Source organism: Ranitomeya variabilis, chromosome 5, assembly GCF_051348905.1.
Source record: "Ranitomeya variabilis isolate aRanVar5 chromosome 5, aRanVar5.hap1, whole genome shotgun sequence".
Lineage (NCBI taxonomy): Eukaryota > Metazoa > Chordata > Amphibia > Anura > Dendrobatidae > Ranitomeya > Ranitomeya variabilis.
The window spans coordinates 89,494,148-89,507,403 of NC_135236.1; the positions used below are offsets into that span (position 1 = coordinate 89,494,148).

Sequence of the window (13,256 nt, forward strand, 5' to 3'; positions counted from 1 at the left end):
AAATTTCTCATTTTCATTTTTAATAAAGATTGTGATATGGTAAAATATTTATTGTCAAACATTATAATAAAACCTTAGAAACCTGTTGTAAGCAATCATTAATTTTCTGAAGAACTATCCCATTTCAATTTTTTTTTTTAATCAAATTTATGTCATAGCGGTGTACTCGGTCAGCGCGCGGTACTTATAAAGCAGTAACTGTCGAGTGATGCCGAGGTTGTGAGTTCGACCCTCACCTGGAGCATTCTATTCTTGCCTTCGTTTTGTATTTTTTACTACTGAAGTCGTTGAATCGGTTCATGATCTAGTGTCAAGATTAAGAGAGAAATTTCAACGAGATATTTGTTGTTTAAATTTTTGTATTTTTTTAAATTGCCGCAGGTTGGACAAGTCTATTGAGTCCCACCGTAATCTGGTGTCATAATTGAAAGGGAAATGTGGAAGATATCTATTTAGTTTTTCAGGCTTCTGGCAGTCCAATAAACTTTCCATCATCGGCATTGATAACTTATGTACAGTGACCCGACAAAGTTAGCCCTGGCTCTCTTCTAAAATAAAGATGCATGTGCATTCGGACGGTTTGTTTCAATTTGGAGTTCAAACGTACAAGATCGTCCTTGATAACTCAATCAAAAGTGAGTGATTCACTCTTGTGGTAACCAAAGAAAGTCTGGATTTTTAAGCTACTCCATCAAGCCCCAGTGGCCTAATGGATAAGGCACTGGCCTCCTAAGCCAGGGATTGTGGGTTCAAGTCCCATCTGGGGTGCTTGTTGATTTCCCTTTCCAACAGTTTCTCGTTGATGGTGCAGGTGTAAACTGTTCTCCTTGTGTTGTTTCTTTGTAAATTAGTTCTTGCAAACCTCTACCCTTTACAACGATCCTTTCCATGTACTGAGAGAAGTGTTAACACGCAATTGTGTGGGGCCGACAAACATAGCATCTTAATTGTTTGCATCGTCATTTATGACCCAAATAACAAAGAGTATCTTTTCTAAGATATGGATATGCTTTCAACCACACAATATTGGCAAATATCAAAATCAAAAATTATAATTGAAAAATGTAAACGGTTTTTGAAACATTTTGGACAACGTTCTTTTTTTCATATCATGTTCTTACAAAACAAAATGAGTAATCTTTCAATTTTCACCCTGGCCACTGGGAATATTTTGGACTCAAACATCCTGTTGTTCTAGAGCAGTTTTGCTTAATATCAGAGGTATGGTTACAAAGACTGACAACACCTCTGTACGCAGCTGTTAACACAGGATCTAGGAATCACAAAAGGTGATGTCACAGATGACCCTGCAGCCCCTGAATTCAGAAGAATTTTTTATATCGTCAATGTCTGTTCATTGCAGCAAATGTAAGTGCGCATTTCCTGAAGAAACGATCCTTTCCATGTACTGAGAGAAGTGTTAACACGCAATTGTGTGGGGCCGACAAACATAGCATCTTAATTGTTTGCATCGTCATTTATGACCCAAATAACAAAGAGTATCTTTTCTAAGATATGGATATGCTTTCAACCACACAATATTGGCAAATATCAAAATCAAAAATTATAATTGAAAAATGTAAACGGTTTTTGAAACATTTTGGACAACGTTCTTTTTTTCATATCATGTTCTTTCTTACAAAACAAAATGAGTAATCTTTCAATTTTCACCCTGGCCACTGGGAATATTTTGGACTCAAACATCCTGTCGTTCTAGAGCAGTTTTGCTTAATATCAGAGGTATGGTTACAAAGACTGACAACACCTCTGTACGCAGCTGTTAACACAGGATCTAGGAATCACAAAAGGTGATGTCACAGATGACCCTGCAGCCCCTGAATTCAGAAGAATTTTTTATATCGTCAATGTCTGTTCATTGCAGCAAATGTAAGTGCGCATTTCCTGAAGAAAAAAAAAACAAAAAAAAAAAACAGGATGTTTGAGTCTAAAATGACCCAGCGTCCAGTGTATAAATTTCTCATTTTCATTTTTAATAAAGATTGTGATATGGTAAAATATTTATTGTCAAACATTATAATAAAACCTTAGAAACCTGTTGTAAGCAATCATTAATTTTCTGAAGAACTATCCCATTTCAATTTTTTTTTTTAATCAAATTTATGTCATAGCGGTGTACTCGGTCAGCGCGCGGTACTTATAAAGCAGTAACTGTCGAGTGATGCCGAGGTTGTGAGTTCGACCCTCACCTGGAGCATTCTATTCTTGCCTTCGTTTTGTATTTTTTACTACTGAAGTCGTTGAATCGGTTCATGATCTAGTGTCAAGATTAAGAGAGAAATTTCAACGAGATATTTGTTGTTTAAATTTTTGTACTTTTTTAAATTGCCGCAGGTTGGACAAGTCTATTGAGTGCCACCGTAATCTGGTGTCATAATTGAAAGGGAAATGTGGAAGGTATCTATTTAGTTTTTCAGGCTTCTGGCAGTCCAATAAACTTTCCATCATCGGCATTGATAACTTATGTACAGTGACCCGACAAAGTTAGCCCTGGCTCTCTTCTAAAATAAAGATGCATGTGCATTCGGACGGTTTGTTTCAATTTGGAGTTCAAACGTACAAGATCGTCCTTGATAACTCAATCAAAAGTGAGTGATTCACTCTTGTGGTAACCAAAGAAAGTCTGGATTTTTAAGCTACTTCATCAAGCCCCAGTGGCCTAATGGATAAGGCACTGGCCTCCTAAGCCAGGGATTGTGGGTTCAAGTCCCATCTGGGGTGCTTGTTGATTTCCCTTTCCAACAGTTTCTCATGGAAGGTTGATGGTGGAGGTGTAAACTGTTCTCCTTGTGTTGTTTCTTTGTAAATTAGTTCTTGCAAACCTCTACCCTTTACAACGATCCTTTCCATGTACTGAGAGAAGTGTTAACACGCAATTGTGTGGGGCCGACAAACATAGCATCTTAATTGTTTGCATCGTCATTTATGACCCAAATAACAAAGAGTATCTTTTCTAAGATATGGATATGCTTTCAACCACACAATATTGGCAAATATCAAAATCAAAAATTATAATTGAAAAATGTAAACGGTTTTTGAAACATTTTGGACAACGTTCTTTTTTTCATATCATGTTCTTTCTTACAAAACAAAATGAGTAATCTTTCAATTTTCACCCTGGCCACTGGGAATATTTTGGACTCAAACATCCTGTCGTTCTAGAGCAGTTTTGCTTAATATCAGAGGTATGGTTACAAAGACTGACAACACCTCTGTACGCAGCTGTTAACACAGGATCTAGGAATCACAAAAGGTGATGTCACAGATGACCCTGCAGCCCCTGAATTCAGAAGAATTTTTTATATCGTCAATGTCTGTTCATTGCAGCAAATGTAAGTGCGCATTTCCTGAAGAAAAAAAAAACAAAAAAAAAAAACAGGATGTTTGAGTCTAAAATGACCCAGCGTCCAGTGTATAAATTTCTCATTTTCATTTTTAATAAAGATTGTGATATGGTAAAATATTTATTGTCAAACATTATAATAAAACCTTAGAAACCTGTTGTAAGCAATCATTAATTTTCTGAAGAACTATCCCATTTCAATTTTTTTTTTTAATCAAATTTATGTCATAGCGGTGTACTCGGTCAGCGCGCGGTACTTATAAAGCAGTAACTGTCGAGTGATGCCGAGGTTGTGAGTTCGACCCTCACCTGGAGCATTCTATTCTTGCCTTCGTTTTGTATTTTTTACTACTGAAGTCGTTGAATCGGTTCATGATCTAGTGTCAAGATTAAGAGAGAAATTTCAACGAGATATTTGTTGTTTAAATTTTTGTACTTTTTTAAATTGCCGCAGGTTGGACAAGTCTATTGAGTGCCACCGTAATCTGGTGTCATAATTGAAAGGGAAATGTGGAAGGTATCTATTTAGTTTTTCAGGCTTCTGGCAGTCCAATAAACTTTCCATCATCGGCATTGATAACTTATGTACAGTGACCCGACAAAGTTAGCCCTGGCTCTCTTCTAAAATAAAGATGCATGTGCATTCGGACGGTTTGTTTCAATTTGGAGTTCAAACGTACAAGATCGTCCTTGATAACTCAATCAAAAGTGAGTGATTCACTCTTGTGGTAACCAAAGAAAGTCTGGATTTTTAAGCTACTTCATCAAGCCCCAGTGGCCTAATGGATAAGGCACTGGCCTCCTAAGCCAGGGATTGTGGGTTCAAGTCCCATCTGGGGTGCTTGTTGATTTCCCTTTCCAACAGTTTCTCATGGAAGGTTGATGGTGGAGGTGTAAACTGTTCTCCTTGTGTTGTTTCTTTGTAAATTAGTTCTTGCAAACCTCTACCCTTTACAACGATCCTTTCCATGTACTGAGAGAAGTGTTAACACGCAATTGTGTGGGGCCGACAAACATAGCATCTTAATTGTTTGCATCGTCATTTATGACCCAAATAACAAAGAGTATCTTTTCTAAGATATGGATATGCTTTCAACCACACAATATTGGCAAATATCAAAATCAAAAATTATAATTGAAAAATGTAAACGGTTTTTGAAACATTTTGGACAACGTTCTTTTTTTCATATCATGTTCTTTCTTACAAAACAAAATGAGTAATCTTTCAATTTTCACCCTGGCCACTGGGAATATTTTGGACTCAAACATCCTGTCGTTCTAGAGCAGTTTTGCTTAATATCAGAGGTATGGTTACAAAGACTGACAACACCTCTGTACGCAGCTGTTAACACAGGATCTAGGAATCACAAAAGGTGATGTCACAGATGACCCTGCAGCCCCTGAATTCAGAAGAATTTTTTATATCGTCAATGTCTGTTCATTGCAGCAAATGTAAGTGCGCATTTCCTGAAGAAAAAAAAAACAAAAAAAAAAAACAGGATGTTTGAGTCTAAAATGACCCAGCGTCCAGTGTATAAATTTCTCATTTTCATTTTTAATAAAGATTGTGATATGGTAAAATATTTATTGTCAAACATTATAATAAAACCTTAGAAACCTGTTGTAAGCAATCATTAATTTTCTGAAGAACTATCCCATTTCAATTTTTTTTTTTAATCAAATTTATGTCATAGCGGTGTACCCAGTCAGCTCCAGTGGCGCAATCGGTCAGCGCGCGGTACTTATAAAGCAGTAACTGTCGAGTGATGCCGAGGTTGTGAGTTCGACCCTCACCTGGAGCATTCTATTCTTGCCTTTGTTTTGTATTTTTTACTACTGAAGTCGTTGAATCGGTTCATGATCTAGTGTCAAGATTAAGAGAGAAATTTCAACGAGATATTTGTTGTTTAAATTTTTGTATTTTTTTAAATTGCCGCAGGTTGGACAAGTCTATTGAGTGCCACCGTAATCTGGTGTCATAATTGAAAGGGAAATGTGGAAGGTATCTATTTAGTTTTTCAGGCTTCTGGCAGTCCAATAAACTTTCCATCATCGGCATTGATAACTTATGTACAGTGACCCGACAAAGTTAGCCCTGGCTCTCTTCTAAAATAAAGATGCATGTGCATTCGGACGGTTTGTTTCAATTTGGAGTTCAAACGTACAAGATCGTCCTTGATAACTCAATCAAAAGTGAGTGATTCACTCTTGTGGTAACCAAAGAAAGTCTGGATTTTTAAGCTACTCCATCAAGCCCCAGTGTCCTAATGGATAAGGCACTGGCCTCCTAAGCCAGGGATTGTGGGTTCAAGTCCCATCTGGGGTGCTTGTTGATTTCCCTTTCCAACAGTTTCTCATGGAAGGTTGATGGTGCAGGTGTAAACTGTTCTCCTTGTGTTGTTTCTTTGTAAATTAGTTCTTGCAAACCTCTACCCTTTACAACGATCCTTTCCATGTACTGAGAGAAGTGTTAACACGCAATTGTGTGGGGCCGACAAACATAGCATCTTAATTGTTTGCATCGTCATTTATGACCCAAATAACAAAGAGTATCTTTTCTAAGATATGGATATGCTTTCAACCACACAATATTGGCAAATATCAAAATCAAAAATTATAATTGAAAAATGTAAACGGTTTTTGAAACATTTTGGACAACGTTCTTTTTTTCATATCATGTTCTTTCTTACAAAACAAAATGAGTAATCTTTCAATTTTCACCCTGGCCACTGGGAATATTTTGGACTCAAACATCCTGTCGTTCTAGAGCAGTTTTGCTTAATATCAGAGGTATGGTTACAAAGACTGACAACACCTCTGTACGCAGCTGTTAACACAGGATCTAGGAATCACAAAAGGTGATGTCACAGATGACCCTGCAGCCCCTGAATTCAGAAGAATTTTTTATATCGTCAATGTCTGTTCATTGCAGCAAATGTAAGTGCGCATTTCCTGAAGAAAAAAAAAACAAAAAAAAAACCAGGATGTTTGAGTCTAAAATGACCCAGCGTCCAGTGTATAAATTTCTCATTTTCATTTTTAATAAAGATTGTGATATGGTAAAATATTTATTGTCAAACATTATAATAAAACCTTAGAAACCTGTTGTAAGCAATCATTAATTTTCTGAAGAACTATCCCATTTCAATTTTTTTTTTAATCAAATTTATGTCATAGCGGTGTACCCAGTCAGCTCCAGTGGCGCAATCGGTCAGCGCGCGGTACTTATAAAGCAGTAACTGTCGAGTGATGCCGAGGTTGTGAGTTCGACCCTCACCTGGAGCATTCTATTCTTGCCTTCGTTTTGTATTTTTTACTACTGAAGTCGTTGAATCGGTTCATGATCTAGTGTCAAGATTAAGAGAGAAATTTCAACGAGATATTTGTTGTTTAAATTTTTGTATTTTTTTAAATTGCCGCAGGTTGGACAAGTCTATTGAGTCCCACCGTAATCTGGTGTCATAATTGAAAGGGAAATGTGGAAGATATCTATTTAGTTTTTCAGGCTTCTGGCAGTCCAATAAACTTTCCATCATCGGCATTGATAACGTACAGTGACCCGACAAAGTTAGCCCTGGCTCTCTTCTAAAATAAAGATGCATGTGCATTCGGACGGTTTGTTTCAATTTGGAGTTCAAACGTACAAGATCGTCCTTGATAACTCAATCAAAAGTGAGTGATTCACTCTTGTGGTAACCAAAGAAAGTCTGGATTTTTAAGCTACTCCATCAAGCCCCAGTGGCCTAATGGATAAGGCACTGGCCTCCTAAGCCAGGGATTGTGGGTTCAAGTCCCATCTGGGGTGCTTGTTGATTTCCCTTTTCAACAGTTTCTCATGGAAGGTTGATGGTGCAGGTGTAAACTGTTCTCCTTTTGTTGTTTCTTTGTAAATTAGTTCTTGCAAACCTCTACCCTTTACAACGATCCTTTCCATGTACTGAGAGAAGTGTTAACATGCAATTGTGTGGGGCCGACAAACATAGCATCTTAATTGTTTGCATCGTCATTTATGACCCAAATAACAAAGAGTATCTTTTCTAAGATATGGATATGCTTTCAACCACACAATATTGGCAAATATCAAAATCAAAAATTATAATTGAAAAATGTAAACGGTTTTTGAAACATTTTGGACAACGTTCTTTTTTTCATATCATGTTCTTTCTTACAAAACAAAATGAGTAATCTTTCAATTTTCACCCTGGCCACTGGGAATATTTTGGACTCAAACATCCTGTCGTTCTAGAGCAGTTTTGCTTAATATCAGAGGTATGGTTACAAAGACTGACAACACCTCTGTACGCAGCTGTTAACACAGGATCTAGGAATCACAAAAGGTGATGTCACAGATGACCCTGCAGCCCCTGAATTCAGAAGAATTTTTTATATCGTCAATGTCTGTTCATTGCAGCAAATGTAAGTGTGCATTTCCTGAAGAAAAAAAAAACAAAAAAAAAAAACAGGATGTTTGAGTCTAAAATGACCCAGCGTCCAGTGCATAAATTTCTCATTTTCATTTTTAATAAAGATTGTGATATGGTAAAATATTTATTGTCAAACATTATAATAAAACCTTAGAAACCTGTTGTAAGCAATCATTAATTTTCTGAAGAACTATCCCATTTCAATTTTTTTTTTTAATCAAATTTATGTCATAGCGGTGTACCCAGTCAGCTCCAGTGGCGCAATCGGTCAGCGCGCGGTACTTATAAAGCAGTAACTGTCGAGTGATGCCGAGGTTGTGAGTTCGACCCTCACCTGGAGCATTCTATTCTTGCCTTCGTTTTGTATTTTTTACTACTGAAGTCGTTGAATTGGTTCATGATCTAGTGTCAAGATTAAGAGAGAAATTTCAACGAGATATTTGTTGTTTAAATTTTTGTATTTTTTTAAATTGCCGCAGGTTGGACAAGTCTATTGAGTCCCACCGTAATCTGGTGTCATAATTGAAAGGGAAATGTGGAAGATATCTATTTAGTTTTTCAGGCTTCTGGCAGTCCAATAAACTTTCCATCATCGGCATTAATAACGTACAGTGACCCGACAAAGTTAGCCCTGGCTCTCTTCTAAAATAAAGATGCATGTGCATTCGGACGGTTTGTTTCAATTTGGAGTTCAAAAGTACAAGATCGTTCTTGATAACTCAATCAAAAGTGAGTGATTCACTCTTGTGGTAACCAAAGAAAGTCTGGATTTTTAAGCTACTCCATCAAGCCCCAGTGGCCTAATGGATAAGGCACTGGCCTCCTAAGCCAGGGATTGTGGGTTCAAGTCCCATCTGGGGTGCTTGTTGATTTCCCTTTCCAACAGTTTCTCATGGAAGGTTGATGGTGCAGGTGTAAACTGTTCTCCTTGTGTTGTTTCTTTGTAAATTAGTTCTTGCAAACCTCTACCCTTTACAACGATCCTTTCCATGTACTGAGAGAAGTGTTAACACGCAATTGTGTGGGGCCGACAAACATAGCATCTTAATTGTTTGCATCGTCATTTATGACCCAAATAACAAAGAGTATCTTTTCTAAGATATGGATATGCTTTCAACCACACAATATTGGCAAATATCAAAATCAAAAATTATAATTGAAAAATGTAAACGGTTTTTGAAACATTTTGGACAACGTTCTTTTTTTCATATCATGTTCTTTCTTACAAAACAAAATGAGTAATCTTTCAATTTTCACCCTGGCCACTGGGAATATTTTGGACTCAAACATCCTGTCGTTCTAGAGCAGTTTTGCTTAATATCAGAGGTATGGTTACAAAGACTGACAACACCTCTGTACGCAGCTGTTAACACAGGATCTAGGAATCACAAAAGGTGATGTCACAGATGACCCTGCAGCCCCTGAATTCAGAAGAATTTTTTATATCGTCAATGTCTGTTCATTGCAGCAAATGTAAGTGCGCATTTCCTGAAGAAAAAAAAAACAAAAAAAAAAAACAGGATGTTTGAGTCTAAAATGACCCAGTGTCCAGTGTATAAATTTCTCATTTTCATTTTTAATAAAGATTGTGATATGGTAAAATATTTATTGTCAAACATTATAATAAAACCTTAGAAACCTGTTGTAAGCAATCATTAATTTTCTGAAGAACTATCCCATTTCAATTTTTTTTTTTAATCAAATTTATGTCATAGCGGTGTACTCGGTCAGCGCGCGGTACTTATAAAGCAGTAACTGTCGAGTGATGCCGAGGTTGTGAGTTCGACCCTCACCTGGAGCATTCTATTCTTGCCTTCGTTTTGTATTTTTTACTACTGAAGTCGTTGAATCGGTTCATGATCTAGTGTCAAGATTAAGAGAGAAATTTCAACGAGATATTTGTTGTTTAAATTTTTGTATTTTTTTAAATTGCCGCAGGTTGGACAAGTCTATTGAGTCCCACCGTAATCTGGTGTCATAATTGAAAGGGAAATATGGAAGATATCTATTTAGTTTTTCAGGCTTCTGGCAGTCCAATAAACTTTCCATCATCGGCATTGATAACTTATGTACAGTGACCCGACAAAGTTAGCCCTGGCTCTCTTCTAAAATAAAGATGCATGTGCATTCGGACGGTTTGTTTCAATTTGGAGTTCAAACGTACAAGATCGTCCTTGATAACTCAATCAAAAGTGAGTGATTCACTCTTGTGGTAACCAAAGAAAGTCTGGATTTTTAAGCTACTCCATCAAGCCCCAGTGGCCTAATGGATAAGGCACTGGCCTCCTAAGCCAGGGATTGTGGGTTCAAGTCCCATCTGGGGTGCTTGTTGATTTCCCTTTCCAACAGTTTCTCGTTGATGGTGCAGGTGTAAACTGTTCTCCTTGTGTTGTTTCTTTGTAAATTAGTTCTTGCAAACCTCTACCCTTTACAACGATCCTTTCCATGTACTGAGAGAAGTGTTAACACGCAATTGTGTGGGGCCGACAAACATAGCATCTTAATTGTTTGCATCGTCATTTATGACCCAAATAACAAAGAGTATCTTTTCTAAGATATGGATATGCTTTCAACCACACAATATTGGCAAATATCAAAATCAAAAATTATAATTGAAAAATGTAAACGGTTTTTGAAACATTTTGGACAACGTTCTTTTTTTCATATCATGTTCTTTCTTACAAAACAAAATGAGTAATCTTTCAATTTTCACCCTGGCCACTGGGAATATTTTGGACTCAAACATCCTGTCATTCTAGAGCAGTTTTGCTTAATATCAGAGGTATGGTTACAAAGACTGACAACACCTCTGTACGCAGCTGTTAACACAGGATCTAGGAATCACAAAAGGTGATGTCACAGATGACCCTGCAGCCCCTGAATTCAGAAGAATTTTTTATATCGTCAATGTCTGTTCATTGCAGCAAATGTAAGTGCGCATTTCCTGAAGAAAAAAAAAACAAAAAAAAAAACAGGATGTTTGAGTCTAAAATGACCCAGCGTCCAGTGTATAAATTTCTCATTTTCATTTTTAATAAAGATTGTGATATGGTAAAATATTTATTGTCAAACATTATAATAAAACCTTAGAAACCTGTTGTAAGCAATCATTAATTTTCTGAAGAACTATCCCATTTCAATTTTTTTTTTTAATCAAATTTATGTCATAGCGGTGTACTCGGTCAGCGCGCGGTACTTATAAAGCAGTAACTGTCGAGTGATGCCGAGGTTGTGAGTTCGACCCTCACCTGGAGCATTCTATTCTTGCCTTCGTTTTGTATTTTTTACTACTGAAGTCGTTGAATCGGTTCATGATCTAGTGTCAAGATTAAGAGAGAAATTTCAACGAGATATTTGTTGTTTAAATTTTTGTATTTTTTTAAATTGCCGCAGGTTGGACAAGTCTATTGAGTCCCACCGTAATCTGGTGTCATAATTGAAAGGGAAATGTGGAAGATATCTATTTAGTTTTTCAGGCTTCTGGCAGTCCAATAAACTTTCCATCATCGGCATTGATAACTTATGTACAGTGACCCGACAAAGTTAGCCCTGGTTCTCTTCTAAAATATAGATGCATGTGCATTCGGACGGTTTGTTTCAATTTGGAGTTCAAACGTACAAGATCGTCCTTGATAACTCAATCAAAAGTGAGTGATTCACTCTTGTGGTAACCAAAGAAAGTCTGGATTTTTAAGCTACTCCATCAAGCCCCAGTGGCCTAATGGATAAGGCACTGGCCTCCTAAGCCAGGGATTGTGGGTTCAAGTCCCATCTGGGGTGCTTGTTGATTTCCCTTTCCAACAGTTTCTCGTTGATGGTGCAGGTGTAAACTGTTCTCCTTGTGTTGTTTCTTTGTAAATTAGTTCTTGCAAACCTCTACCCTTTACAACGATCCTTTCCATGTACTGAGAGAAGTGTTAACACGCAATTGTGTGGGGCCGACAAACATAGCATCTTAATTGTTTGCATCGTCATTTATGACCCAAATAACAAAGAGTATCTTTTCTAAGATATGGATATGCTTTCAACCACACAATATTGGCAAATATCAAAATCAAAAATTATAATTGAAAAATGTAAACGGTTTTTGAAACATTTTGGACAACGTTCTTTTTTTCATATCATGTTCTTTCTTACAAAACAAAATGAGTAATCTTTCAATTTTCACCCTGGCCACTGGGAATATTTTGGACTCAAACATCCTGTCGTTCTAGAGCAGTTTTGCTTAATATCAGAGGTATGGTTACAAAGACTGACAACACCTCTGTACGCAGCTGTTAACACAGGATCTAGGAATCACAAAAGGTGATGTCACAGATGACCCTGCAGCCCCTGAATTCAGAAGAATTTTTTATATCGTCAATGTCTGTTCATTGCAGCAAATGTAAGTGCGCATTTCCTGAAGAAAAAAAAAACAAAAAAAAAAAACAGGATGTTTGAGTCTAAAATGACCCAGCGTCCAGTGTATAAATTTCTCATTTTCATTTTTAATAAAGATTGTGATATGGTAAAATATTTATTGTCAAACATTATAATAAAACCTTAGAAACCTGTTGTAAGCAATCATTAATTTTCTGAAGAACTATCCCATTTCAATTTTTTTTTTTAATCAAATTTATGTCATAGCGGTGTACCCAGTCAGCTCCAGTGGCGCAATCGGTCAGCGCGCGGTACTTATAAAGCAGTAACTGTCGAGTGATGCCGAGGTTGTGAGTTCGACCCTCACCTGGAGCATTCTATTCTTGCCTTCGTTTTGTATTTTTTACTACTGAAGTCGTTGAATCGGTTCATGATCTAGTGTCAAGATTAAGAGAGAAATTTCAACGAGATATTTGTTGTTTAAATTTTTGTATTTTTTTAAATTGCCGCAGGTTGGACAAGTCTATTGAGTGCCACCGTAATCTGGTGTCATAATTGAAAGGGAAATGTGGAAGGTATCTATTTAGTTTTTCAGGCTTCTGGCAGTCCAATAAACTTTCCATCATCGGCATTGATAACTTATGTACAGTGACCCGACAAAGTTAGCCCTGGCTCTCTTCTAAAATAAAGATGCATGTGCATTCGGACGGTTTGTTTCAATTTGGAGTTCAAACGTACAAGATCGTCCTTGATAACTCAATCAAAAGTGAGTGATTCACTCTTGTGGTAACCAAAGAAAGTCTGGATTTTTAAGCTACTTCATCAAGCCCCAGTGGCCTAATGGATAAGGCACTGGCCTCCTAAGCCAGGGATTGTGGGTTCAAGTCCCATCTGGGGTGCTTGTTGATTTCCCTTTCCAACAGTTTCTCATGGAAGGTTGATGGTGCAGGTGTAAACTGTTCTCCTTGTGTTGTTTCTTTGTAAATTAGTTCTTGCAAACCTCTACCCTTTACAACGATCCTTTCCATGTACTGAGAGAAGTGTTAACACGCAATTGTGTGGGGCCGACAAACATAGCATCTTAATTGTTTGCATCGTCATTTATGACCCAA

General features: G+C 37.1%; 13 non-coding genes across 13 annotated transcripts; all 13 read left to right on the forward strand.

Moving 5' to 3' along the window:
- The first annotated feature begins 695 nt into the window (after positions 1–695).
- On the forward strand, positions 696–768 carry TRNAR-CCU (transfer RNA arginine (anticodon CCU)). The gene has a single exon. It is a non-coding gene; the product is annotated as a tRNA-Arg (tRNA).
- A 1,898-nt stretch (positions 769–2,666) lies between these two features.
- Positions 2,667–2,739, forward strand: TRNAR-CCU (transfer RNA arginine (anticodon CCU)). Its single transcript has one exon. It is a non-coding gene; the product is annotated as a tRNA-Arg (tRNA).
- Positions 2,740–4,129: 1,390 nt separating this feature from the next.
- On the forward strand, positions 4,130–4,202 carry TRNAR-CCU (transfer RNA arginine (anticodon CCU)). Its single transcript has one exon. It is a non-coding gene; the product is annotated as a tRNA-Arg (tRNA).
- An 868-nt stretch (positions 4,203–5,070) lies between these two features.
- On the forward strand, positions 5,071–5,163 carry TRNAI-UAU (transfer RNA isoleucine (anticodon UAU)). Its single transcript is given in 2 exon segments — positions 5,071–5,108; positions 5,128–5,163. It is a non-coding gene; the product is annotated as a tRNA-Ile (tRNA).
- A 451-nt stretch (positions 5,164–5,614) lies between these two features.
- TRNAR-CCU (transfer RNA arginine (anticodon CCU)) lies at positions 5,615–5,687 on the forward strand. The gene has a single exon. It is a non-coding gene; the product is annotated as a tRNA-Arg (tRNA).
- An 866-nt stretch (positions 5,688–6,553) lies between these two features.
- Positions 6,554–6,646, forward strand: TRNAI-UAU (transfer RNA isoleucine (anticodon UAU)). The gene is given in 2 exon segments: positions 6,554–6,591; positions 6,611–6,646. It is a non-coding gene; the product is annotated as a tRNA-Ile (tRNA).
- Positions 6,647–7,093: 447 nt separating this feature from the next.
- TRNAR-CCU (transfer RNA arginine (anticodon CCU)) lies at positions 7,094–7,166 on the forward strand. Its single transcript has one exon. It is a non-coding gene; the product is annotated as a tRNA-Arg (tRNA).
- Positions 7,167–8,034: 868 nt separating this feature from the next.
- Positions 8,035–8,127, forward strand: TRNAI-UAU (transfer RNA isoleucine (anticodon UAU)). The gene is given in 2 exon segments: positions 8,035–8,072; positions 8,092–8,127. It is a non-coding gene; the product is annotated as a tRNA-Ile (tRNA).
- A 447-nt stretch (positions 8,128–8,574) lies between these two features.
- TRNAR-CCU (transfer RNA arginine (anticodon CCU)) lies at positions 8,575–8,647 on the forward strand. The gene has a single exon. It is a non-coding gene; the product is annotated as a tRNA-Arg (tRNA).
- A 1,390-nt stretch (positions 8,648–10,037) lies between these two features.
- On the forward strand, positions 10,038–10,110 carry TRNAR-CCU (transfer RNA arginine (anticodon CCU)). Its single transcript has one exon. It is a non-coding gene; the product is annotated as a tRNA-Arg (tRNA).
- Positions 10,111–11,492: 1,382 nt separating this feature from the next.
- TRNAR-CCU (transfer RNA arginine (anticodon CCU)) lies at positions 11,493–11,565 on the forward strand. The gene has a single exon. It is a non-coding gene; the product is annotated as a tRNA-Arg (tRNA).
- An 861-nt stretch (positions 11,566–12,426) lies between these two features.
- On the forward strand, positions 12,427–12,519 carry TRNAI-UAU (transfer RNA isoleucine (anticodon UAU)). Its single transcript is given in 2 exon segments — positions 12,427–12,464; positions 12,484–12,519. It is a non-coding gene; the product is annotated as a tRNA-Ile (tRNA).
- A 451-nt stretch (positions 12,520–12,970) lies between these two features.
- On the forward strand, positions 12,971–13,043 carry TRNAR-CCU (transfer RNA arginine (anticodon CCU)). Its single transcript has one exon. It is a non-coding gene; the product is annotated as a tRNA-Arg (tRNA).
- The last annotated feature ends 213 nt before the right edge of the window (positions 13,044–13,256 follow it).